A 27,899-nucleotide genomic window follows, 5' to 3' on the forward strand; every position below is an offset into this window, starting at 1 on the left:
TATCTCATTACAAGTAGTTGTGAGCCACCGTGTGGTTGCTGGGATTTGAATTCAAAACCTTCGGAAGAGCAGTCAGTGCTCTTACCCGCTGAGCCATCTCGCCAGCCCCTTAACAAAACTTTTTGAAGAGACAATAAAATTATCAACCATGGAAATCCAGCCACAGTACAAACAGAAAAAAAAAAAAAATAGTCTCTAATAGGTTCTCGTTTAGAGGAAGATAGATCTAAGTTTCTTTGTCACACAAGGCATTAAGTGGTCCTTCTATTAAGTGGAATAATAGAACTGTTTAGTTATTTATGGTCTACTATATCTTTTAAAATGTGGGGATGAGATTAGTGTTAAGCAATTGATAAGAACTCCTTTTAAATCTGATTCAGAATCTGATTTCTAATCTGGTATACCACCACCACCACCCTGCCCCGCAACAATTTAGCACACTGAAACTTGAAATTTATAATTCTGAGTTTTTGAAACCCTGGGATCGATAAAACAAAGTAGATACTTGGTATATTGGCTGTACAATATACTAAACTAGAATATGCCCCAGAAACTGGACAAGCTCACTACCCTTGAGATGACCACAGACTGTGGGGGAGAAGGATTGTGACAGTAAAGTATCAACCACAAAGCTCTTGGGGAGAGCGCCTTGTATATCAGGAGAGAATATCGCTCCTGACACTCAACCTTACACCTTAAGTCCTACTGTAAAGCTCTAATAAATTATATGTCATGTGGTCCCACCTGGGTGGCTGGGAAGATATGGAGGAAGATATGGAGGAAATTATAGAAAAGAAAATAAATTGCAAGCAAAGCTTATCTTTTTTTTAGTTTTGTCTTGTTTTTTGTTTTTTGAGGTAGACCAGGCTGGCCTCGAACTCAGAAATCTGTCTGCCTCTGCCTCCCAAGTGCTGGAATTAAAGGCATGGACCACCACACCTGGCAATTAAAGCCTATCTTAAGGTAAATGATATTACCCTCACAATCTTGACTCTTGGTTGAAGTTCTACTGGAGGTTATTCACTATACTAAACAAGAAATTCATCCTAATCATATGTAAAACACTACTTAAAGACTGGACAAAAGAGACCTAAAGGGAGGGGCACATACTTTTAGAAAGACAATGTATATGAATTTTATACACACACACATAATACAAGTAGTGTTGCAAGTGTTCTAATAGCATAAGAGGTTGAGCTTAGGCATCTGAAGGAACGAGATTAAAAAAAAAAAAAAAAAAAATGACTTGATCTTGGTAAACCAAGAAGTCAGAAGGAAGTATTCAAGAAAAGGGACTGAGGACCAAGGCAAGGGTTTAGTACAGGCTAACCAAAAAAAAAAAAAAAAAAGGAATAGAAGTTTGGTGTCTGAGAAAACTGCTGAACGAAACGTGGAGATAAATGGTAATAACTACTGATTCTGTAGAACTGGTCAAGGACCAATGTGGGGCAGACTGTGCTTTGAGTTTGGCTTATGGGAATCGGGGGTGAGCAGAAGGTTCAGAAAAATTTTAAAATACAGAGGCATAAGAGTTGTATGAATGAAAAAAAAAAAAAAAAAAAAAAAAAAAAACCAGTCACTTTGAAATTTGAAAACTCATCTCAGGAAGAACCAGATGGAGCCAGGAAGTCAGCTAGACTTCTCAGCAGGGCACAGCCCCACTGGGGGATCTGGTGGTGACGCAGAAGGGAAGGCTAGGCATCTGGTAATTTTGAGGGGGATGAACATTTTACAGAGAATTTGAATAAAAACAAATTGTGTGTTCTTAAAAGGTTTTACCACATACCTGTGAAAACAAAGCCAGCAGCCAATCTCATGATTTTATCCAGATAGCTGAGAGAGGAAGAACATTGTATTTGTAGCAGATTAGAAACCTTGGCTCTTTGGTCTATGCCCAAGGCTCAACACACAAAACCAGAAAGGAAAGACAATAGCTCTGCTCACTCACAATTAGCCACAGCGCTAAGCATCAGCCCTTGGTATAAAAAGCATTGTGTGTATTTGGATGTTTGTTTAAAGTGCTGGCTTTATTATTGGAGAGATGCAAATTCTTCTACATATCTGTTGTGTGGAAGAAAAGAAATGAACAATTACCGCTTAAAACTCCCACTTTGAGCTGCATTTAAAAGCTCATCATGCAAATCTAGGGGAAAGTCGTCAGTTTTAGAGCTAAAAGGAGGGTTGGTTGTCTTGACGAGGGGCAAAACAATAAAAGAACAATCAAACGAGCAAATGAAAAATTGTTTGATACTGCCTTCCAGATCAGCTTCAAACCTGTCATTCTGAAGGAAAATCTCATATTTAGAAATGCATTCAGGAAAACGCTGTGCTACACTGAAGGCCAAATCTATTCAAATAAAAGGAAGCAATGGGAGAAGCCGCCTTAGAGAGTTCACTGACTTACGCATTTAATACATTCTAAACAGAGGGTTGATTTGTTAAGAGACTTAGGTAAACTCAATTGCTTTTTTGGAATTGTTTAAAAACATATATCATAATGAATGGCTATATGATTGTCCTTGGCAAATTAAGTACATTAAAGAAGATTTTCCCAAAACAACAGAATATAGTCAAGTACATATGTATAAACACATATATGTGTAGATATAGAATATATGCATGTCCATTCATATACACAGAAACAGTATACTATATATGTATATGTTTACAGTAGACACATATATACCTATATAGAGATTCTATATTCTGAATACACATACGCATGTGTGTAGAGAATGGGGGGGGAGGCAGCTAAGAGCTTGCTCAAAAGAATTAACTTACAGTTATGGAACCTAGAAATTCCCAATACCTGCAGGATGAACCATCAAGTCCAAAAGCCTCAGGATGAGAATTGAGATTGCAGTTCAAAGGCTCCCAGGTGCAAACCCAGAAAGAATTAATGTTTCAGCTTAAGTTTAAAGGCAGAAAAAGCTAATGTTGATGCTCAAAGGAAATCAGGAAGGAAAATGTCTCTGTACTCCAGGGTGGAAGATTTTCTGTTGAGTTCATGCTTTTAGCTGATCCGATGCGATGGTCCAGTTATGATCTACTCAATATGCTGATCGCAGCGTTAATCTCCCCTACAATGAGCCCCGCATAAGTGCCAGAATATTACTAAGTTAGATGCAAACAAGAAGTGTTGGTGCACTGTTGCACAATAAAGTGAATAGAGACCATAGTATGCTGTATATTTTAAACTGTGAGTGGCTTTACCATAAAGAACGTTGTAAGAGGGTAAAGATATGGGTCCGTTGTTAGAAGTACTTGGTATTTTTACAGAGGACTTGGGTTCAGTTCCCAGCATGGTGGCTCACACTGAAGGTCTCATGGGTATCTGTCACTCTCCTCTGGCCTCCAGTGATACCAGACACATAGGTGGTAAACATACATCCACAGAGACAAACACTCATACAGACAATATTATTTTTAAAAGAAAATTTTTAATTTTTTTCCATAAAGAAATGATACATGTGTGAGGAGATGAATATATTTGTCCTTGTTTAAATATTGTACAATGTATCATACACATCAAGTGATCAAATGAATCAAGGCATTCATGGTTTCCATTGCTAATACAATTGTTACGTTTTATGTGTCACTTAATATTACAGACTAAAAGTGTCCTGAACAGTAAATTCATAACACAAACGCACAAATGTCTATAAACCCAAATTATTTCATAACATTTAAACATAAACCTCAGAGTTTCTGTGTCTTTACACTCAGATAATGCTCCTCAAATCCATTTCAAAGTGAGCGTTACAATAAAGCAAGCTAAGCAAAGACTTGATAAAGAGCCAGCCACAGCCAAGTGAGTACTGCTTTAGGATAGAAAGGCAATTCAAGAAGAAGTTATAATTGGAAAGAGCATAGCACTGACATTTAGGGGTACATAAAAAGACATTAATGATTTGGACCTATAGAGGGTGTTATGGCTCAGGTGTGAATGGCTTTAATAGGCTCATGTGTCTCAACAATTGGCCCTCAGCTGGTGGAAACGCTTTGTAAGGTTGTAGAAACTTCAGCAAGTTGAGCCTTTTTGTAGGAAGTGGGTTAATGGGACTAGGGTTTGAAGTTTTATAGCCCTGGTCCACTCTGTTCTACTCTGCTTAATGGTTATGGGTGCAATGTGACCAGCCAGCCACCTTGATCTTCTGCCCTCCAGCCTTCTTTGCTCTGATGAGCGGTATTTCCTCCAACTGTAAGCCCAACAAACCCTTCCTCTCTTACATCGGTGATTTCCAAATATTTGGTCAGAGTACAAGACAGGTAACTACTACAGATTTTTTTTTTTTTTTTTTTTTTTTTTTTACTTATATCCTAGTGAAGTATATTCAAAGTCTAAACAAAGCTGAAGGATCCCAGTGCTAACATGGCCCAGGGACACTCTCCAAGGAGCTGAAGTGGTACCTCTTTGAGCAGAGAAAAAAAAATAGCATTCTATTAATCTCCATTTTCAGTATCGGCCTATTCTCCTCTCTTCTACTGAGGTGTCACAGGACTCTGAAACAGTTTAGCCTTGCAGACTTGGTGACATTTTGGCCATTTACCACATGTCATTCTTTCCTCAATTGTAAAGCCACGCTATGAAACGAACACTAGACTACACTATGTCATGATTTGAACAATTTAATTGGGGAAGAATAGTTTTGTGTTACAGAAGGGAAGAAAACAGGGATCAAAGCAGCTGTTGTACTCTGATGGGTCAGGAAAGGTTGACAAATATCCTGTAATACTGCTAGGAAAGACCTGTGCTGCCCTGACCTTTTAATCTCCATGACAAAGAGGTAATTAACTTGCTTGCAGGTTACTTCCAAGCAGGTGGGGGGAATGCCTATAGAAATCTTCATTGCTAATTTGTAATACATTGAGTGTGGGGATAGGGGGTGGAAAACTAGACTCTCTTACCACAGTTTTAGAAAATAATTCTGCTTCTCATGGGCCTACACTTTGTCTAGTTTCTTCTGCTATTAAAATTTCATCAAGATAGAAGAAGAGTGATGTTTTTGTTGTTGTTCCGTTTTTCTGGTGGAGGTGATGACTTTTTGAAGCAATGTCTTTGTAGCCCAGGGTGGCCTTGATGTCTTTATGTAGCTGAGAAAAATCCTTAAACTCCCGATCCTCCTCCCTTAACTCTCAAGTGTCAGGATTACATACATAAACCATCTCACAGACAGTGAAAGAAATTTCAATATTTACAGAATAAATCAAAAGGATACAGAATTTCTGCCACGTAAAACACAAATGAAGAGGGAAAATTTGGGCCACCTTCTTTGAAATTATAAGTACAAATTTTGACTAAACAGGAAATAGATTTCCAATGAAAGGTAACTAAAAGCAAGCTTTCTAATTATACAGCATGTTTTAATTAGTTCATTGTCAGCCTGTGGCTGCAGCGAGTTTGACTTACCCCATGCTGCTGGGGGGCAGGTGCCAGACTGTATGGGAGCCCAGAGACACAACTACAGGGGTGGGAAAGCAGTCTTAAAAGTGGGAAAACCAGAGCTGGTTTGGGGGTCCTTGATCCTGCAATGAGGCTGGGGCCGTGGGGTTCTCAGACTCTTGGACATTAAGGCACCACTGGGAGTTGTGGAAGAACCAAGAAGCAGTGTCAGGGGGCCCATGGTCTAAGGACAGCATCCAGCTCAGGACCAGGGGTAAGGGGAACTAGAACTTGATAGTCCTTGGCTTGGAAGAGGCAGGCTTGGTGGTGGGTGTGGCTAGGAGCACAGAGAGGCCTTCCATAGGAGAAACTGCTGCTCTGTAGTTGAATGCCTTCTTCATGGCTTGCCATGGCAGATCTTGATGAAAGAGACAGTCTATGGTTCTAACCAGTTTATTTGTTCTTCATGGTAGAAAATGATGCATAAAACCATACCCACTTCTCAGGGTGGGCCTGAGATTAAATACCTTTTGCAGGGAAAATGTCTGGAAAAGGAAGCTTATTGGCTAAGCCCTCTGGGCCTCTGGGTACCTCATTAGCATGGAAAACTCTGTTTTGGACCTACATGACCATCAGACACATTCCTTTATGTGAGGAATGTGGCACATGTTCGAGGCCAGTAATCTGGTAGGGGGCAGGAAGTCAACTAAACCTTAGGTGTGTGCCCACCAAATCTCCGGGTCTCAACCTGCTCTACCTTACCAAACTTCCTGGCATGGTTTTATGTTCCACAGTTCATATTTAATCTTTTTATTATATATATATATGTGTGTGTGTGTGTGTGTGTGTGTGTGTGTGTGTGGTATGTGATTTCTATATTATATACATCAATAACATGTAGCATGACTCTGAGAAAAATCATTTGAATGTCATAAAACCTTTGAAGGAAGCAAATATGGAAATACTCATCATACAGGGTTGAGGAGAGGGTAGGCTGTAAGCACTTACCTCTTAAGGATGAAGGCCTGAGTAGGATCTTTAGCATTCAGGTGCTGTGCCATGCAAGCCTCACATTTATATCCCCGCAGCTTTCCAATCATACCATTATCAGGAGCTCAGTTTCCTGGTTTTAAGCATATCTGTTGCTCTGCCTTTGCTGTACCTCCTCCCAGCCTCAACACCAGTCCTTCACTAGTGTATTGATCATCTTGCCGACAACAATTTCTGAAAGGAATTCAAAACATTTCCTGATGTTCGGACATCCCAAAATGTCATCAGGACACAGTACACCTCAGTGATTTTTCACTCTAGGGTTTAAGTTACAGAGGGTCCCTGGCACTGAACCAAGATGGTGACTTTCTCAATTTAAGCAAATGAGTAGTCTGAGCTTAGTGTTCATCCAGCATCTTGAAAAGAAGTGGTATTGAGATGCTGCTCTTCAGCTTCACTTGGCAGAAATATGAACATGGGCTTTAAGGTATTTAGAAGAAGCAGAGGAGGTGATGTTCTCTTACAGTTTGGAAACTGCTGTGCTGGTTTAAATGAGAATGGCCCTCGCATGCTCATCTGGTTGAGCACTTGATCCCTAGTTGGTGAAAATGTGTAGAGAAGGATTAGTAGGTGTGGTCTTGTTGGAGGAAGTGTGTGAGTCATGTTGCTGGGAACAAAAGCCCACGTCCAGCCCAGTCTTTTATACCACCTGCTTCTGGATCAGATGCAAGCTTGAAGTTCTTGCTCCGGGGCCATGCTTGCTCACCCTCTGAACTTCTAAGCGAGCCCCCAGTTAGAGGTTTTCTTTTATAAGATGTTGTAATTACTTAATCTCAATCCAGGGTTTCTACTTTGACTTTGAACATTCAGGTCTCAGATAAAAGACACAAAACTTTAACATTAATAATAAACCTTAATCAGCACTAGAGCTGGGCAGGTATCTACCTCTAAGCTATTAGAATCTACTTCCCCATCAATAATCCCAAATGATAACTTGCTAGGTTCCATCTGGGCTGCTCTTACTTCTAATTGGCCAGCTCTCGTAGCCATGTTTTCATGACTCACCTACCCTGTGGCATCTTCTCTCTCCACCTTCTCCTCCATCTTTCTTGGTCTCCTGCCTGAGATCACAAAGCCAGAAACCCAAGAACCCTGCCTATCTCTCTTCTATACAGCTATAGGCTGTTGGTATCTCTATTAAACCAATAGTTTTAAATTAAGGAGCAAGGTCACATGGCATTCTTGGTAGATGAGTGGATTCTCTTGTACACAAAGAAGCCAGGGTCAGTATTTACAATGGCAATGCATGGCAACAGATCAAACCTCAACAGTACACTGTCTTAATCATGTCCTCCACAGCAACAGAAAAGTAACTAAGACAACCAGGAAAGTCTTCGATTAACTTTTCTGTTTCTCAGTTTCCAATAACAAAATCCAAAACTAAAGGAGTCACAAAATGGTTACAGAGTGGAATTAATGTGGGGTGTTGCCAGTAGATTTGTTAAGGTGCTTGCCTCTACTGTGTTATTAGTACCTGGAATTGTATGACTTTCAAGACACTGAATGTCAGCCCACAGGGAGACTTTCAACCTTCCTGCTAGATAGAGACAGACCATGGCAGTCCCAGCAGCATGGGAGATTATTATTAAATTAACTGTCTCACCTCCTTCTCAAAGAACCTACCTATAGTGAGTCTTTCAAAGAAAAACTATAATTTTCAAGTTTTCACAGACAAGGAGAGTGAGCTACAGAGAAAACACAAGGGATGCATATGTCAGAAAAACCAGTCTACATTAGACCCAGAGCTTAATTGTAGATAGTTGAACTCCAGCTCTAAAGCTGGGAATTTATGAAGTTGACAATGCAGGCAAAAGACATTCTGCTTGCATGTGCCATGTTCTAACATCCACTGGGTAAACAGGATCTCAGGCCGTGTAGGTAGGCCTCCTTTGTCCTGGGGGTAAGAGTTGAGTGACTGAGAGTTAGTCACCCCCAATGATGGCAAAAAGTATGAAGGCTATATTTGGGTGGTTTTAAACAACAGTTGTTTCAGTCCTGGTGACATTTTATGGAATCACACAGACAGCAACTCTGCCTCACAGGTCTCAGAATCATGAGCATACTGTAGGCATTCAGGCTTTCTCTTCAGCTGCCTTCTTTCTTGGAAAAACTCAGACATTTCTGACAGGAATTTTTCAGCAGCAGAGTGAGGTCTGTGCTCATCAATTACCCAAGGGCCATGCTCCCCGCTATGACCTCTGAGGCTCTTTGCTCTGCCTCTCTCACCTCTGCTCCCTCAACTGTCACCTCAGTCCCTTCAACTACACACTGCCATAATGAGCATCTGCAGTATGGCGAAAAGGCCACCTCCTTTCTTACATTTAGGCCCTCCCTAAAATTCTCATCTCTCTTATTCCACTTTCCCTTTTGTGTTATCATTTTCTACATATAAACTTACCCATTATTACGTCCAGAAAAATCTTTTAGAATGCCCCTAATCAAGTATGTACTATCAAATATTATGGTAATTACCATACAACAGTTGGATATGTTTTTTATAAAAATATCACTCAATAAGGGGTAGTAAATTCCTGAAAGGTTCAGATATCTCTCAACTGCTAGAAACACATGTGGAATGCAAAATAATCTGAGAACTATACATCAATAGTATGTTGAGAATTTCCTGATTAAAGAATTAATAGATGCTGAATTAACTACTTTGACAGGACCAGAGACCTAGCTTTAAAAAGATATGGATATATGCCATGTTCCCCATCCCTGTGACTTCCATTTGGTTCTGACAATTGGAAGGAAATTGTAAGAGAAATGATTTGTGACCTTGATTATAGTCCCTTCTATGTTCCAGACTCAGACAAAACTTTCTAATACAAGTGCCCTGCAGGGGGCACTCCATGAGCCTAGTGTGTTGGTTCTCACCATCCATTTGTTGAAGACAGGCTCTCTTGTAGTTTTGCCTCTGATGGGTACATTATGCCAGCTGACCCAGGACCTTCTGGAGATTTCTCCTGCTTGCCACAGTAACTCTGTGTAAAAATAATTTTCATTCACCTAATGTAATTCTCATCTCAGTGTTTTACTACCTCCATCTGCTAACCTAGGCCTAGTCCTGGAAGCTTCTAGGCTCTGCACAGTCTTATTTAGACCTAGAATGTTTTAGCCTCTAAGTCTTCCTGTTGAATAAGCTCCCCCTTTCTAGTTCTTTCTGAACTCTCTCTGGCTGGTCAACTCAGCTGATCTGACAAAATTCCTCTCTATGCTAACTGATTCAAACTGGCTTCTTTCAGCTTCTGACTGAATTGGTCTGCATGACCTTCTCATTTTCTGGCTCATTCTGTTTTCACTTGTGTTTGGCTTGTTCTCTCTCTGCAAACCTGTCTCTGTACAATTGTCCTGGTAAAACTGCCCTCGCTCCTTTTGTCTTTCGATGCTGTTCCCTCTCCAGTAGTCTCTCTTTCTCTCTATTCTTGTGAGAGTTGGGCATATCCTATTCTGTCAAATCTTTCTCTGACTCATCACTTTGTCTGCCTCACAATTAAATATCACTTTCAGACATGGGTATTTCTTTCTACAAACTTTACCTTCATTGTTTGGGATTAAAGGTGTGTATTAAAGTTGTGTCTGTATTCCAGGCAGAAGTGTTAAAGGTGTATGCTAAAGGGCAGGTCTGTATTCCAGCCAGAGTAGCCATGTTGCTGGATTAAAATCTGGGTACAGCACTGGGACTACATGCATGTGCTATTGCATCCAGATACATATACTTAAATTCAGGTCTTCATGCTTATGCAGCAAGTGCTTTTTACCCACCAAGTTATCTCTTCAATCCTTACATATTTGCAAAATAAATAGTTTTGAATATAATTAATTATAAATGTATGGCCCGGAGCCTAAGGAAAGTGCCTGTTGTACAAACATAAGGTCCTAAATTCAACCTGCAGCAACTACATAAAATGCTAAGCATGGTAGTGTGTGCTTGTAGACCCAGCACTTATATTGCAGAAATAGTTGGATTCTACAGAGTAGCTAGCAACCAAACCAACCAAAATCAGGGAATGCCAGATCCCACTGGGAGACCTTACCTCAAAAACAAAGGCAAAGATGAAAGACTCATGAGAAAGACCACCACCAGACACTGACTTCTGTCCTCTATATTCACATGCTCATATGTGCATTAACACATGCACACAAAGACTATGTAACTTAAAGATAAACTTTAGGCTATCCTAATCAAAAAGAAGTGTGTTCTAGAGGAGCCCCTGCTATGAGAATTGCAGTGATAATGAGCATAACAAAACTAGAAGATTCCAAAGGATGTCTATGAGCTTAGAACATATCTAAATAGCAGTTCCCTAAGAAAGCAAGACAAGGATGGATCTCTTCCGTGGATAGGTGCTGTGCTAATGCCCAGACACCTGCCTGTGATCACTAGTGAGTCCTTCTAGGTGATAAATACATACAGACACTGCAGGAGTAAGCAGCTTTTGTTTTAAAATCCTGAAGAGTAAACCTGGGATCTGAGACAGTTAAACTCTGCTTACCTCACCCTGCAGACATCAGTCTGATATCAAAGGTGATTAATATCAATAAAATTTTCATGTATAGGGCCTATGTGGGTGTTTTTAGAATCAGAAGCCAGCGAGACTGGTTTGAGACTCTGAATAAAACTGTGAAGGTGAGGGAAGGAATGATGAGAAATTAGACAAGTAACCCACTGTTTCCTGAGAAAATTCCTCTACTTCCCCCTTGTGGCCAAATTCCCTTAGTTAGCACTTGCCCCCACTGCCTGGCCTCAAATAGTATTTATTTATATTTTTTTTCAATTTCTTTTTTTAACTTATTTTATTAGATATATTCTTCATTTACATTTCAAATGCTATCCCGAATGTCCCCTATACCCTCCCCCCACCCTGCTGCCCTGCCCACCCACTCCCACTTCTTGGCCCTGGCCTTCCCCTGTATGGGGCATATAAAGTTTGCAAGACCAAGGGGCATCTCTTCCCAACGATGGCTGACTAGGCCATCTTCTGCTATATATGCAGCTCGAGACATGAGCTCTGGGATACTGATTAGTTCATATTGTTGTTTCACCTATAGGGTTGCAGACCCTTTTATTACAGTTTGATCACACTACAGAAATAAGGTTTCTCCATTACATAATGTGTGGGAAACACACTGATAGAATAGGAAATGTGTAAATTCCAAAAATATGCATTTGTGAGCTATTTAAGTTTTCTAAAATGGATTAACCAGAAACTGAATAGTCCAGCTGGGTGAACTCTCCCTGCTTCCATCCAGGAGCCTCCACTGCAAGGGAGCTAAACTATAAAAGCTGCATTAATCTAAGAGCCTGATGGGGTAGAGTGCTGAGCTCTACCTGCATCTGTCCAAGAACCTCAGCTATCTAGAATAGTGAGTTCCTCCTACATCCAACCAAAAGCCTGGATGGTCTGCAGAGAGGAGAGATGCTGCATCCCAATACATCTACTTCCCCTGATCATCTTGGAAAGTAGATGCCACTTACCTCCCAGGAGTCAAAACAAAAAAATATGCTCAAATAAAGTAGATTTGAGAGCTCTTGACTGTGTAAACTTTACCATTGCCTAAGCTTCTATAATTCTCTGAACAACCTCAAAATATACAATTAGGATGTTTTTGAAATCATAACATAATTATAAAATTTCTCCCTTCCCTTTCCCCCCTCCAAACTCTCCCATATATCCCCTTCCACTCTCCTTCAGATGTGTGACGTCTTTTAAGTAATTTTTATTGCATGCATATATATTCCTACATCTACCATTTCCATCAATATAATAATATAATGACACTTCTAAGTATACTTCAGAGCTAACCATCTGGCACTGGTCAATCAATCGGTATGCACTTTTCTTGGGAAAACCACGTCTCTCACTTCCAACTCGCCTCAGTTGCCTATAGTTCTTGGTGAACTTAGACAACGTGAGCTTTTCTCCATCCAGTTTGGTATGTTTGTGGGTGTCATCATTGTTCAGCTCACATTTGTGCAGGTATATGAAGTGGAAATTTATGATTTCTTCAGAAACTCAATTGAATCATGCGATGTTTTTCTGGAAGCTGTCTTGTGTGAGGATGTTCTGCTGAAACAGACATGCAAGAAGAGGATGTTTTGCTGAATCAGATGCTTCAGAGGGCACATGATGTGTGGAAAAGTATAAGTAGACCCCCACAGACAGTGAAAGGGTACTTGTGCATTGCTATACCTTGCAACACTTTGCTGGTCTTTGCTAGCTATTCAATGCTTCCCTGGTCTTTACTAGTCTTCACTTTGTAGAAAGAAACAAACACCAAAGAACTTCTCTTGGTATTCTGCTGATTTTTGCCACTTCTGATTCAGTAGAGCCTTACAGTTTCTACTGGATCAAGCTGCTGCTACTGATTCACATTTGGTTTTTGCTATTGGACTGGACTGCTGGTATTCTGACAATAGAGTGGAATTCTCCCAAAGAACTACTTCTAAACAGGCCCACAAACAACTTATCCTATAAATCTTCGTTTCCCCTTACCTTTGATCAGTGGGTTAGAATCCTAAATAAAGGAGAATTAAAGAAAAATATAAGCCTACAATTATGTTGCTGAGTCTTTGTGGTCACAGCTTCTGAGGTTACTAGGAGACATAATGTCACAGCAAACTCCCTAATACTCCTGCTATTAAAATCTTTCTGCCCACTCTTCTGCAATGATCTCTGAGCCTTAGGTACTGGAGTGTTTTGTAAATGAATCCGTTGATACTGAGCTCCATGTCTCTAATTTTCTGAAGAAGTATAGTCCCTAACAACAATCTATAAACATTTGTCCTTAAGCCACATATAAGAATTTGAATTTTGACAGTTTAATATATGTATATAATATATGTATATAATATATTGTGATCACATTCAACTCCTCCTTTTCCTTCCTGCTATCCCCTTCTCATTCTTGATGACCTTCTTCTTCCTCTTCTCCTCCTTCTTTTTCTTTTTCTTTTTCTTTTCAACTAGCTTTTTCTCTTCTAACTTCCATGGATTTGTAAATGCAAATGACCAGAGGTGCTGGGTGTTCATGATTGCAAAAGCTGTATTATACACAGAAGACAGCATTGCTCTCTGTCCTTTGCCTCTGACAAGCTTTCTAAACCTCTTCTATGATCCCTGGAAAATGGGTATGACAGAGATGTCTCATTTAGTGCCTCCCATCTCATAGTCACTTATTCTCAGAATTTTGACCAGTTGTAAGTGTTTTGGTAATAATTACCCACTGAAAAAAAGAAACCCTCTCTAATACAGGCTGATAGTGGTGCTGGCCCTTGAGTATTATAGTTTAATTTCACATCGATTTAACAAAGAATTATTAAGAGTATTCCTCACTAAGGTCTGACCTTCCCAAGCATAGGTTTTGGCCAGGGTTATTATATCAGGCAGGTATTTGACATGTTCCAGTGTGGTGGGTCTCAACTTCAATCAGAAATCAGCTGGTTACTCCTTAAAGCAATCTTAACACTGTTGCACCAGGGAGCCTATCGTGTGTGGTAGGTATATCATTTTGAACTAAAAGTGCACAGCTAGGTACAACCAGTTAATTCTTAAAGTTGATCTTCTAACAACAGAAATTACTCCATAGGAACAGAGGAAGACTATTTTCTTTAAAGTAATACTAGCCACATCTGGATTGGTGCATTTTTAAGGAAAATCTCCAAAATCATTTAGAGTTCTTTGCAGCTTTATATAAGAGAAGAAGGATACAGAGATATGTTAACTATGGGTTTAGATGTTTTATCTACACCAGAGGGAAAATCTTGATTTTTTTTCCCCCTGAGCTACTGGGTGTATTCAATTCTTCCCAGTTGTCTCATAGTATTTAAATGGTGACTACAAAATATGTTGATTATCAAATTTGAAATACATTATATATACCATCAAGAAGGTTCTTAGGGATAACGTAGATGATGGTAGAAACAGAAGACATGGAAGAAATCATTATCAAATTATAAATGACTATTTTTTATTTCTGAAATGTAAAGGGCCATCTAGTAAATAAGTGAGTCCATTTGATGCTCCAGTTCAATTCTTGGCTTTTCAATTCACAAGAATCAGACCCTCATCAACTTACATTCTTTTCTCGGATTCAATTCCCACATCAGTGAAGAAGACAATCTATTGTGAGGGTCAAGGGAGTAACATCTCTAAGCACAAACGACGTTTGCTCTTTGTGTGAGGGTCTGAAAACCACTCAAACTTGGCTTTCGAGATGGCATCTAACTGTAAGTTCTCAGTGCTTATACTGTGGCCCAAGACAAGACTGGGAATTCCCTGAATGGCATTTCTTCAACAATAATAAATAATAAGATTCCTTTTCACATGCTTCAGTCTTACTCAATACTCATGTGTTAGATCACAAAGGTATATATGACTCAAAGGCAATTGGGTCTATTTTCTTATTTGGTGTGACAAGCAAATGCTTCAGTTCTTGTTCCAGGGCATATACGGTGATATAATATACCAGTGATTCTCAACCAATTGATCATGACCCCTTTGGAAAATTTCTGTCTTCAAAAATATTTACATTGCAATTTACGACAAAAGTAAAATTACAGTTATGAAATAACAATGAAAATAATTTTAAGGTTTGGAGCACCACAACATGAGGAACTGTGAAGGATGAGAAGCACAGATATAAACCAGATTTTCATATTAGACTTTTTCTTCATTTCTTTGTTCAAAATACTGACTTAAGACTAACTATAAAATAGCACAGAAAGACTAGCCTACCTTAGAACTCCTAACAAAAATAAGCTTTGCTAAGGCTTTTCAAATTAATCTCTAAAATACTAAGTAGAGGCCAAACTTAACACTTATAAATTTATTTCTATGAGACATGTCTTATAGAGCTTATGGACTTCTATTTATAAGCATTATCTCATTAGAAAAATGCAAAACTTCACAGGCACTCATGAAAAACCGTGTGAAGAAGAGCTTTAAAACTTTCAAGTTGTCACATTACTTAAAAATAGCCTGTTTCTGCAGTTAGAAGCTTGAGTGAATTCTCACTGATTAAACTTTAGACCCTCTTTAAAAATGTAATGAACCAAAACAGTTTTTCTTATATTAAGTACCGTCTCAGTAAATCTAGAAGTTAAGTATTAAATTGAATGACTTTTTCACTAAATTAAAAACACCAGCCACTTTACTAAATATTAAAAGGTGTTGAAATATTTTTGGCAAAATAGGATTAGTTTCCTTTTCCTCATTGGGGCACAGAGAACAAACAATCTAGACTTAACTTACAACTTATTATAAAAAAAACACTCAGTCCATATATTTGTGCCTACATACTCATTGGAGAATGATCAAACTCTAGTGGCCAGTTTCTTGTATTTTACTTGTTGAGGGATGGAGGGTACAGGGGTGGGAGCATGGACCTGGAAGGACTACAAAGCAAGCGTGATTGGGGTGCATTGTATGAAATTTCCAAATATTTAATAAAAAATATAATGTTAGGAGAATCCCTTGACAAAAACGAAAACAAACAAACAAAAAGACACACAACAACAACCACTAATGCAACCACTAATGCAACTACCACCCATGAAAGACTTTCCTTGACACTGCACTCCTATGCAGCCCTTAGGTTAGCACTCTGAACGTTGTAATGCCTTTGCTTCTTTCTTGTCAGAATAGCTGTGCTTGTCTGCTTGTCTGCTTGTCTGCTTGTTTGTTTGCTGGTCTGCTTGTTTGCTCTTACCCAGAGAGTATTTTGGAGCTGAGAAAAAAAATAGCCTTTTTGCATCTTCAAGGCCATCATTGTGTTTAGTTAACTAATAATTTAATGAACTGAGTAATAGCTGAGGTACAAAAACAAAGTGTGATTGCTTCTTTCTGATTTGGGGCAATAGATGGTAATTTCAAAAAAAAATCTGCAATGATTTCTTAAACAGTTACTAAAAGAGATGTTTGTAGGTCTCCATATAATCACTGTAGGGAAGAATGAAATATCAAGAAATATCCCCCCACCAGGAAAGAGATAATGCTCTGCTGTACCCACAAAGTTTCTGACAGCGATTGCTGCAGCTAAGTAGATAAGGGAAATTCATATGTGGTTTTTCAGCTTCCAAAATATGGAAAACAAGGTACCTAGATTATGTTCAAACAGCAAGATAGAGCCTTAAAAAAAAAAAAAAAAAAAAAAAAAGAACAGAGCTATAAGCTCAGAGTCATCTAAAAGGTGTGTAAGCTACAAAACAAAACATAGTCAGCATTCCACATCTGGGCATTTTACATTGTACACTGTATATTGAGCAACTTCCAGTCAAAATTATGCCTTAAAGCTATGTACCACATGAACTGAATTTTTCAAGTTGTTTCATACACAGTACAACTATTTACATAGCAGTTATGTGGTAGGTAGTGTAATAATCTAAAGGTTAAAGCATTACAGAGATGTGAGCCTCAAAACAGGCTGAGTTCAAAGACGATGCCATTTGATGGTTTGAGCACCATCCTTCACTTTTTACATCCTTGTGTGAACCAATCCTCTTGAATATCAAGTGACAACGATGATAATCATTTACACATAAAAATTTTAAAAAGCTTTATAAAAGAAGTAAAAAGATTTCTGTATTATGACCCATTATATCATGTAACTGCATAAGATGGTCTACACCCTAATAGAAAGCAGAAAATTTGTCTAGTGACCACAATTATCTCACAATTTAGGAAGAGATTTTATACTTTAAGGGTATTTAATATAAGTGGAATAAATGAATAGGGATGTAGAATTTTATCAGAAACTATTTCCGTGCCTCAAGATTATGATATCTACTGTACCTGAAGCAATGATGCTGGCACTAATATGAGATTTCTCAGAAGAAACCATTAGAGAAGAATCCTAGAACCTGACGGCAATGTGTTGATTCCATGGAACAGTATAGAATCTAAATGTCATACTGTAACACCAGAGTGCGTGAACCCAAACAGTGAACCAAATTTCCAAATGATAAGGCAAGATGAAGGTTTAAAGTTCTTGTTACTTAAACCAAAAGGAAACAAATATTTTCTTACACACACAACTGAATATTCATGTGAAGATTTTAGCTACTACATTTATATGTGAGTATTTATATATTTGTCATTATACTTCAAGTAATGCCATTTACTCTTGTGTTTAGACTTTGAGTGTGTAATACATAAGATTAGATATTCAGGTTTTTATATGAGACAGACTCAATTTGAAATCCTGGCCATTTGGTTTCTCAGTGCATATTCTCAGGGAAAATATATTACAGCTGAAAATTCATTTTCCTCATCTACAAAGTATGAACATTGTTAGTATCTGTATTGTAAGCTTGTTGTTGTGAGTACAAGATAGCACACAGTTTCAAGATACTGTATATTAGATAAGAGTGCATATGTGTGCATATTGTGTGTGTTTTAAAAGGAAATAATTTACAGTTAAACTGACTTCCCCACTTTGGCTTTCACTATGGATAATGATGGAGCCCCCATTCCTCCTATGGTTCATCTTCCAGACTTGTTTCCGAAGTCTTGATATGCGTGTGTGTATTTCTTAGCTAAAGTGAGATTTATGTTCCTACTCTACAGACTGTTTTAAACCAGCAGGGCACAAAGATCTTCTGAAAACCAGGTTGACTCGCCTTGAGAAACAAGCCTTATCAAAACTGGCTGACCTCAACATTAAAAACTTGTAACAATGTGTTTATAGTAAATACTAATCACAAAAGCTTTGCTGCAGTTAAGCTTTGCTTGCTCACAAAGATCATGAAGGACCCACATAAAATTTCCCCGACTGCAACTTAGAAGTGCTATTCCTCACAAGAGACAGCTATATCAGGGTCCTTTCAGCAAAATCTTGTTGGCGTATGCAATAGTGTCTGCGTTTGGTGGCTGATTATGGGATGGACCCCAGGGTGGGGTAGTCTCTGGATAATCCATCCTTTCATCTCAGCTCCAAACTTTGTCTCTGTAACCCCTTCCATGGGAGTTTTGTTCCCAATTCTAAGAAGGGGCAAGTGTCCACATTTTGGTCTTCGTTCTTCTTGAGTTTCATGTGTTTTACAAATTGTATCTTGGGACACAGAAGTGGATACTCACAGTCAGCTATGGGATGGAACACGGGGCCCCCAATAGAGGAGCTAGAGAAAGTACCCAAGGAGCTGAAGGGGTCTGCAACCCTACAGGTGGAACAACAATATGAACTAACCAGCACCCCCAGAGCTCCTGTCTCTAGCTGCATATGTAGCAGAAAATGGCCTAGTCGGCCATCATTGGGAAGAAAGGCCCCTTTGTCTTGCAAACTTTATATGACCCAGCACAGGAGAACACCAGACCCAAAAAGGCAGAGTGGGTGGGTAGGGGAGCAGGGAGGGATATAGGGGACTTTGGGGATAACATTTGAAATGAAGTGCTTTTCCCCTACTCCTGTGGAGAACAAGTTGGCCTGGCCATGGTGAAAACCTTTGCCTTGCAACACTGCATTCTCTGAGAGTCTTTGGTTCTCAATTCAGACCCTACAACAACAAGAAAGAAATTAATAAGATTTGCGGGTTCTGGTCCCATCCACACTTCTCATCCCTAAGCTATTAAGAATGTTTACTTCAAAAATGTTAAAATTAAATGTGAGTAATATCAGACTTTGCTATTTCCGTTTGGAGGGAGGGTGTATTTTTACATAAATTTGCAAACATAACCACTGGGCTAAGTCTGATTATGGTCTAAACTTCCAAAGGCACGGTCCTGTCTCACGTCTTTCACACAGTGTTTGTCACTGTGGTTTTTAGTTCCAGTGGCTTGAGGAGATAAAATCATTGTAACTAGATTTTCTGGAAATCAAGGGTGGAGAGCAGAGCTGCTCAACAACATTTTTCATGGTCGACACACGCTGTCATAGGTCATTTTCAAGGAAGCAATCATCAAATTGGCTTCTGGCTCCTCTTATCTTCCCCAAATCTAGTTTCAAACAAAAATTAAACTGAAATGATCTGTTCTGAATGCTTTAGTTCAGCAGCTAAGGTAGCTTGGCACTTCCTAGAAAGACTGGTACAAGCTTTAATGTATCTTCTTAAAGGAGATGTCGCTAACTATACCTCCAGAGCCCTTTTAGGAAGCCTCACAGTTTATCTGCTGAGGCAGTTGATGGAGAGTGGCAAAACAGCCAGCAGCCAGCAGTGGGTACCTAGGCAACAACCTCAAATATTTTTTCTTTCTTTCTTTTTATTGGCAGGTAATTTTATTAACTTAATTTAATTTTTTAAAATGTATTCATTTTACATCCTGCTCAAGGGGGGCTATTCCAAAAGCTGTTGCCTGCACATGGGGTATGTTCTTCTAGCCCGGCTGCCTTGTCTGGCCTTAGTGGGAGTGGGTGAGCCTAGCCTCAGAGGCTTGAAGTGCCAGAATTGGAGAATACCTAGGAGGCCCCACCCACTCAGAGGAGAAGGGGAGGGGAGAGAGGGAAAGGATTGTGAGAGGGAACCAGGGTCCCAAGAATTTAAATGATCCTTAACACTTGCAAGCTGTTCCGAACCAGCTTGGAATCACCCTAGTACACAAGAACCTAGACATCTGAGGTCCTGTCTGGCAACACATAATGAGATCCAGCTCCCTCCCCCATCTAGCATATCACTATTTAGATAGATGGAGCCCAGGTTCTTCGCTATATTTCACATCCTAATTATAAAAGCCCACTTTAAGCCACAGGTAACTTCCCAAATGTTAAGAAAGGGGTTCCTGTTTTGTTGGTGGTTTGAGGGGAAAGGAGGGAGAAGTTGGTTTGGCTTTTGTTTGGTTTTCGATTGTTTTGCAGCCATAGAGTCTAAGGTTTTCATATCATTCCTTATCACATTCTTGTAGTACTGCATCTGTTGTTTTTTTTTTAAATCATTTTCTATGTGCATCATAGTATTTTACTTTTTGATTCTATTTTATCTAAAATTAAAATCTATGAAAGAATAGGATTTTTTGTGATTTTACTTCACATTGATATTTAGAGTTTACTAAAAGTAAAATGGGAAAAAATAAATAAATAAATAACGGTACACACAGATCCTCTGACTCTTCTAAATCCCCAGTGCCTGAATCTGCTATTAACAGAGGACCCGTGGCTATTTGGGAAAAAATGATTTTCCGAACAGGTAGTTCTGCTACAAAATAAAAGTGTATTGTTAAAAAGAAATACAAAACATTTTCTGTGATGAAGAGGAAATGTCAGCTGGACACTTGCAGAATCACAATAAAAATATTTTTCACCAGGAATCTCAATAATAGTGTTTTTATATCCAAGAGTGTGGGTGTAAAACTTAGGCATCTAGGACAAAATAGTCTCTCAGGATAAATGCAGGTCATAATATGCAGAGATTTCTTTAAAGGCAGCACAAAGGGTTAGGATTTCTGCCCCCAATGGCAAGTTATTACAGTTTTATACGGGAGCAATACTATGCGATTTTTCATGTTATAAATAAGATCTTTCTTGCTTCACTCTAAAAATAGGCCTAGAAAGAAAGTGGTACAGATGGGGAGTTTTTTTCAAAAAGAGAAAATTATAGACGATGAGAGAGGAGAGGTTAAGGTCATCTATGTCTTCTCAAGCATTCCTCAGCTTTTTGACTTGTCTGTCTGCATAAACAGCACCCACCGTAAACATCAAAATAAAAATAGGACTACTATATGACACAGCTAGACCCAAAGGACCCTATATCCAGCTGCAAAGAAACTTGCTCGTCCATGCTTATGGCTACACTCTTCATAATAGCCCAGGAAATAGAACCAGCTTAGATGTCCATCAACTGTTGGAGAATGAAATGTGGTACATACATGTAATGATATTTTATTCAGATAGTAATCAAAATCAAACTTTCACGAAAACTGATGGAACTGGAAATATTTCATCAGAAGTGACTTGGGCTCAGAAAGACAAAATCTTTGTTCTCCCTAATACACAAGCCCTAGTTTTAATTGTTATATACGGGTTTATGTGAGGTTTAGTGGAGAGAGATGTCATAAAACTAGAAAGGGTCTCATGAGTTGAGGGTCAGAGGCTTTGAGGAAGGGGTGTGGAGGGCAATAGAACCCACTTGACAAGAGAATTCAAAGGGTAGACTTTGGGAAAAGAAGGGTACAAGCAGGTCAGGGGCAGAGATGGGGAAGAAGAATGGGCTGTGGGGAGTGATAACCAAAACTAAACATTGTGAAAACACTGAGAAAAATCTTGTTGTAAGAAACTTAAAGGAATAATATCTTAAAACTAAAACAAAAAGTAAAATTTACGTTTAAATTTCAGTACATCTTTTTGAAAAAGTTACTGCAGTTCTATTTCTATCAAAAGAATATATATATTATGAGATATACATTTCTGAAACTTGAACAGTGATGCTCATATCCTCAAGAAACTTTGGCATGGTGCCTTGTGAAACTATGTGATAGTTGTTTGTCTGGACTCTACAATGGCTACACCTCGATTTGCATTTAAATGTGCATGAACATCTAATCCAAGCCTAGAGACCACAGGCACTTCTTCATTTCATCACTGTAGAAGGACTCCTTTATTTATCTCGGCTTCCCTTAAATCTCTGCGTGCTGAAGACCAGCATCACATGCCCATCTGTAAAGAGAGGTCCTTTACTGACCCTGTGGCCATTCTTTATATAGCTGAACAGACTTGAAGTCAGACAGAAGTGTATGGTATAGAAAATGCAAGTTATATGAAAAGCCTTTTCTTCATGTTTCTGCAATTCTTCAATCCTCTAATTCTTGGCATCATCAATGTTTTTACCAGCTACCAATAATAACTACCAATTCACAGAGCACTTACAAGTATTATTTTTAATAGCATTTTATTACAAACAGTAATTATTTAATTGGCCTATTATAGTTTTTATTGTGTGGTATATGTTCTCTTTATAATGCTCTATACTTACATAGCAGTTACAATTCACCTTTGGTTCATTGCACTGAAAACACCTATGTATCAGTCTAATCCTGCTTTAAAAGAAAATCAGGAAGACATTATAAGTTGACACAAAAGCTTCTGTTTCTGTAGTGTCATCCCATGCATCCTGGAATCCTGACAAGGGGCTGATAGAAGGGATAGGCTGGCTTCAGTGGAGAGGATGTGCCTAGTTCTGCAGTGACTTGATTTGCCAGGGTTGATTGGTACTGGAAAAGGGAGGGGTTTCCCCTTCTCAAAGGAGAAGAAGAGGAGGGTAGAGGGAGATCGGCGGTGTGAGGGGAGGACTGGGAGGAGAGGGGGCTGCTATGGGGATAGAAAGTAATAGATAAATAAATAAATAAATAAATAAATAAATAAATAAGGCAGGGGAGAGGACAGACACACATATATACACACACTGAAGTAGAAATCAGGCAGGAGTTTGTTGTCTCTGCAACGCAAGATATCAACATATTTATTATTTACAGAAAGAGGCGTCAGCTAATCTTGGTAGGAGATCTCTATAGGTGAGCATCTCAGGCTGTAAACATCCTAGAGGAAAAAAATGTAGTTGTCAGTATTTACACACACTATTCAATCAACCACAATCACTCGAACTCAGACTCCTGAGGACAGCTTTGCCCTTCTTCTTAAGCCTTGCCCATATGGGTAATGACTGACAATTTCTCATAACTTGAAAGCCTTAGGTTTTGAGATGGCTGTGCCCATGTCAAACAATGTATAATCACTCAGAACTTAGTTCCTGCAGGGCTTCCTCTGCTCCCTGCAATTCTCCTCTTCCTATATACTTTCCCATGTATATATCCTTGGCTTTGTTTCCCATGTTGGACATTGTTGATCTGGAATCTAGAGCAAACTGCTTCCAACCATATCCACATCTGAAAAACAGAAAAGAGTGATACAATTATTTTAAGTATCTAAGCCTCAGGAATGTCCGTCCATAGTGCATTCACAACTATAGATCAGGGTAAGGCAGGAATTGGAGAGTCTCAGTGACAAGTCCATCCTTCCTGAGAACATGGAGGATGTAAACAAGGGTTCTCCTCACTTAGTATTTGAATTTATCAAAACAGAGACTAGAAGTCAGCCAAGCAATACCAGATTGTATTATTTCTAACAATGCTGGGATATGATAAGTAGCTCGCTTTCTGAGGTAGTCGGATTCTTTATGCTTAATTCCTCAACAGAAAAGGCAAACCTGCCCACTCACACAGTGAACAGTAGGTGGAGAAACCTCACTCTTGAACAACTAACATCGAAAAGAGAGGCAACTAGGAGGTATTCCCTTCAAACAGCCCACTCACAAAGGAAAGAAGAGATAGTGCCTGATCCATGAATTATCAACTTATTCTCCCAAATTCTACAAAGAATGGGTCATTTCACTCTCCTTTCCTCAACTACCTATGGGGAGAAAAATGGAGATGAGAGTCACCATGGAGGATCGCCACACTCCAGTCTTTCTTTGTAGACAGGGACAATAGAACATAGAAAATGACCCATAGTCATTTTGTGAAGCTCTCCCAGGACCATTCTGTCCCCTGCTCCTCCTGCTTTCTCTTTCTTGAGAAGATTACCTTCAAATTTCAGCTTATTTCAGTTAGTTTGGGGGTACTATCTGAATACATGACAACAACATGGCTGTTTGCAAAGTCACTGTAAGCACATACCAAAGGGACCCAGAGGGATGGTGCTACAAAGAAGCAGAGAAACAAAAACAAAACAAAACATAGTTCTTTCCTATTGAGACACAATCATAAAGAGAATTGTTAAATATCTCATTATACTCTTTAAAATACATTAGAACTTTATATTAACATATTTATGCAATAAATATTTCACGAGAATCTTTTTAATTTGCCATAAAGTCACTAGCCATTATAAATTCTAAGCATTATTTTAAAGTCTATATACTAATTCACAATATATCACAATAAATTTAATTATTATATTTAAGAGATAGATTATTTTCTATTTGTAATGCTTAAACAAACATATATTTTATAAAATGTAATAGAAGAAAATTTTGATTTGAACCAGAAAACCTTGTCATGAATAAACTACTTTAAACTTTGACGCATGATATTTAAAACTTTCCCCTAAGATTTATAGACCTTAATACATCACTTTGCTATAAATTGTCTGTCTCACTGTACCCTTCCCAATGTTCCATGCATTAGAAGCAGGAAATAATACTAATTTATATTATATAGCTATGCTGAAACCATCCAGAAAAATTAAAGCTGTATTCCTACCACATGAAAACTGAGAAACTGTAAATGTGTGTTGCTCTATAAGTGTATACTAAGTTTCAGGTTAATTTATTGTGTAGCAAGACCTGCTACACATAAATAGTAATTTTAATGGACAAATGGATAAACAGATATAGAGTTGCCTGGGAAGACATTCCTAGATATTTAGATGTTGGAAGTCTTAAAATTAACAAGAACAATGTTGGAATTAAACAAAGGCATCTAGCATTATAGAGAAAAAACTAAAAGTGTCTGTCCTAGTTAGGGTTCCTAATGCCATGGTGAAACACCATAACCAAATGAACTTGGGGAGGAAAGGGTTTATCTGGCTTACAATTCCATATCACAGAACCACCTACAATGCTACAATGGGCTGGGTTCTCTTTCATCAATCACTGGATGGGGAATTGAGGATCCTTACTCTCAGATGACTTTAGTCTGAGTCCAGTTGACATAAACTATCCAGTACAGTATTCCATGCCACACCTTGCAATATTCTTGTACAGTCTTGCGTACCAAGAAAAGCATGCAAAGAAAATTGGGGAAAAGTCTTACACTGTGATTAAGAAAATTAAAAATCAGTTATCAGAAAGTGACAGCAAAGAATAACAAAAAAGTAATACCATTGGCATGCTCAGTCTTTGCCAAGCAAGAGAGTTTTGAAAATTAATCTTACCTAAGATGGGAGTAACCCTACTCATCAATAGAGGGATGAATAAATTAAATGTGTATATATACAATGAAATTTTTATTCATCCATAAACATGAACAAAATTGTGGCATTGTAGGGAAATGGATAGAACTGGAAATGATGTTTAGCAAAAGTGTGTGAGACTCAAAAAACCAAATAAAAACTTTTCTCACATATCAAGGATTGGGGAATGATAATTAGATAGATAGATAGATAGATAGATAGATAGATAGATAGATAGATAGATAGAAATCCATAGGACATGAAGTTAGAAGGGGGGTTATTTTAGTAGAAGACTAAAGGTAGGCTGAAGGAGAACAAGAAAGTAAGAGGAAAAAGACAAATACATGCCTTCCACAAACACATATACAGATCTAGGGTGTGTGTGAGTGTGTGTGTGTGTGTGTGTGTGTGTGTGTGTGTGTGTGTTTCTGACTGAGTGCACATACATGTATGCTACTTGGAAATAGGGATAGAAAGTCTGAGGAAAGAAGGGAATGAGCAGAGGGATAAGTGCCAATGAGTGCTGAGTAAGCAAAGTACAGATTTATATGTATGAAAATATATGCTCACTTAAACCTTTAATCTATGAATGGCTGTGCGTGTCTGTAACCCCAGCACTTGAGAGGTGGAAACAGAAGGAATAGGAGTTCAAGACCAGCCTCAGTTACATAATGAATTTGAGGGTACCTTAGGGTACATGAGACTCTGCTTCAGAACTGATAAATAGATGGAGAAACACACATAAACACACAGGGGAGAGAGAGATGATTTTTGCAGTGAGATTTTTGGTTTCTTTAAAAACCCAGTTATACTATATGAATATGTTTTGTTTTAGTCCCAGGTGTGAGATAGGCTGCTTCACAGCAGGTGATTATGACTTGCCTCATGCACTAACAGGGTTGTGATTTCTGCCAACTGCAGATTGTTAATCCTGGGGACGCTGGAGAGGAAAAATGAAAGCCCTGAGAGAGGGCCTTTTTTTTTTTTTTAAAGATTTATTTATTTATTATATGTAAGTACACTGTAGCTGTCTTCAGACACTCCAGAAGAGGGAGTCAGGTCTTGTTACGGGTGGTTGTGTACAGCCACCATGTGGTTGCTGGGATTTGAACTCTGGACCTTCGGAAGAGCAGTTGGGTGCTCTTACCCACTGAGCCATCTCACCAGCCCCCGAGAGAGGGCCTTTGAAGGCTGCTTCTCCTGGTTGTGGTTTAATGAGAAGAAGTTGGAGACATCCTGAACATGAAGATTGGACTTGTCCCAAGAAATACAATATTTGTAATCAACAGGAAGTAGCCTAAAGAGGTCTATGTCCACTTTTCCTTCTAACATTCTTTCTCTGCTACCTAGTGTTGGGTGCTTGGAAGGAAGTAAGGTGAAATGAAAGTTGTAAGGGAGGTAAAGATATAAAACACCAATAAAATAGTAAAACAGAATTGTACCAACAGATTTTATTTTAATATAATACTTTATTAAGTATTTGAGAATTTGATATGTCTTCTATAAATTCTCCCAGACCTACCCCAACCTTCTCAGCCCCTCCCAACATTATATACTTTTTCGTTCCATAATCCTCCCTCTCCAAGTTGTGCTCCTGGATATGGGATCATCTACTAGAGTATCGTTCATCTACTGTGGGACAGTCCAAATTGTGCTCCTAGGTATGGGACCACCAACTGTCATATAGTTGACCTACTAGGGGCCATACCCTTAAGAAAGCTCTCTCCCCCAGAAACTATCAACTGCCAAGAGTTAGAGATGGGAGTTGGTGATCTCCTCCCACTTCACACTAGAATATTGATTGGCATGATCCTACATAGATAAGCACAGCTATTGTGAGTTTATTAGTGTGACAGTCATATGTGTGACAGTCATTAGTGTGACTGTCATGACAGTCGTGACATATCCAAATGATGTTTCCTCACAGTCCACCTTGACCTCTGGCTCCTTCAAACTTTTTGCCTCCTCTTCTACAGAGGTCCCGGAGCCTTGAGGGATGACTGATGTACAACTGTGGCTAACCACTCCACTTTCATTCATTCTCTGCATTTTGATCAGTTGTGAGTTCCTGAGTTAATCATCATCCACTGTACAAAGAAACGTCTATGTTGAGGCTTAAGAGCTGTACTCATCTCTGGGGAGAGAGAGAAATTTAGCAAAAGTTTGATATGATGTCCATTTAATACAATATTAATAGGTTTATCTCTGGGACCTATAAGCTTCCTGTGATGATTTGAATAAGGATAGTCCCCATAGTTTTATATATCTGAATGCTTAGTCACCAGGGAGTAGAACCTAGAACTCTCTCATGGGGTTTGAAGGAGCAGCAGGTATGGCTTTGTCGAAGTGTGTCACTAGGGATGTGCTTTAAGGTTTCAAAAGCTCATAACAAGACCCAGGCTCTGTTCTCTCTCTCTCTCTCTCTCTCTCTCTCTCTCTCTCTCTCTCTCTCTCTCAGTCAGGGTTTCTATTCCTGGACAAAACATCATGACCAAGAAGCAAATTGGGGAGGAAAGGGTTTATTTGGCTTACATTTCCATACTGCTTTTGATCACCAAAGGATGCAGGACTGGAACTCAAGCAGGTCAGAAAG

This window comes from Mus pahari, chromosome 6 (assembly GCF_900095145.1).
Source record: "Mus pahari chromosome 6, PAHARI_EIJ_v1.1, whole genome shotgun sequence".
Taxonomy (NCBI): Eukaryota; Metazoa; Chordata; class Mammalia; order Rodentia; family Muridae; genus Mus; species Mus pahari.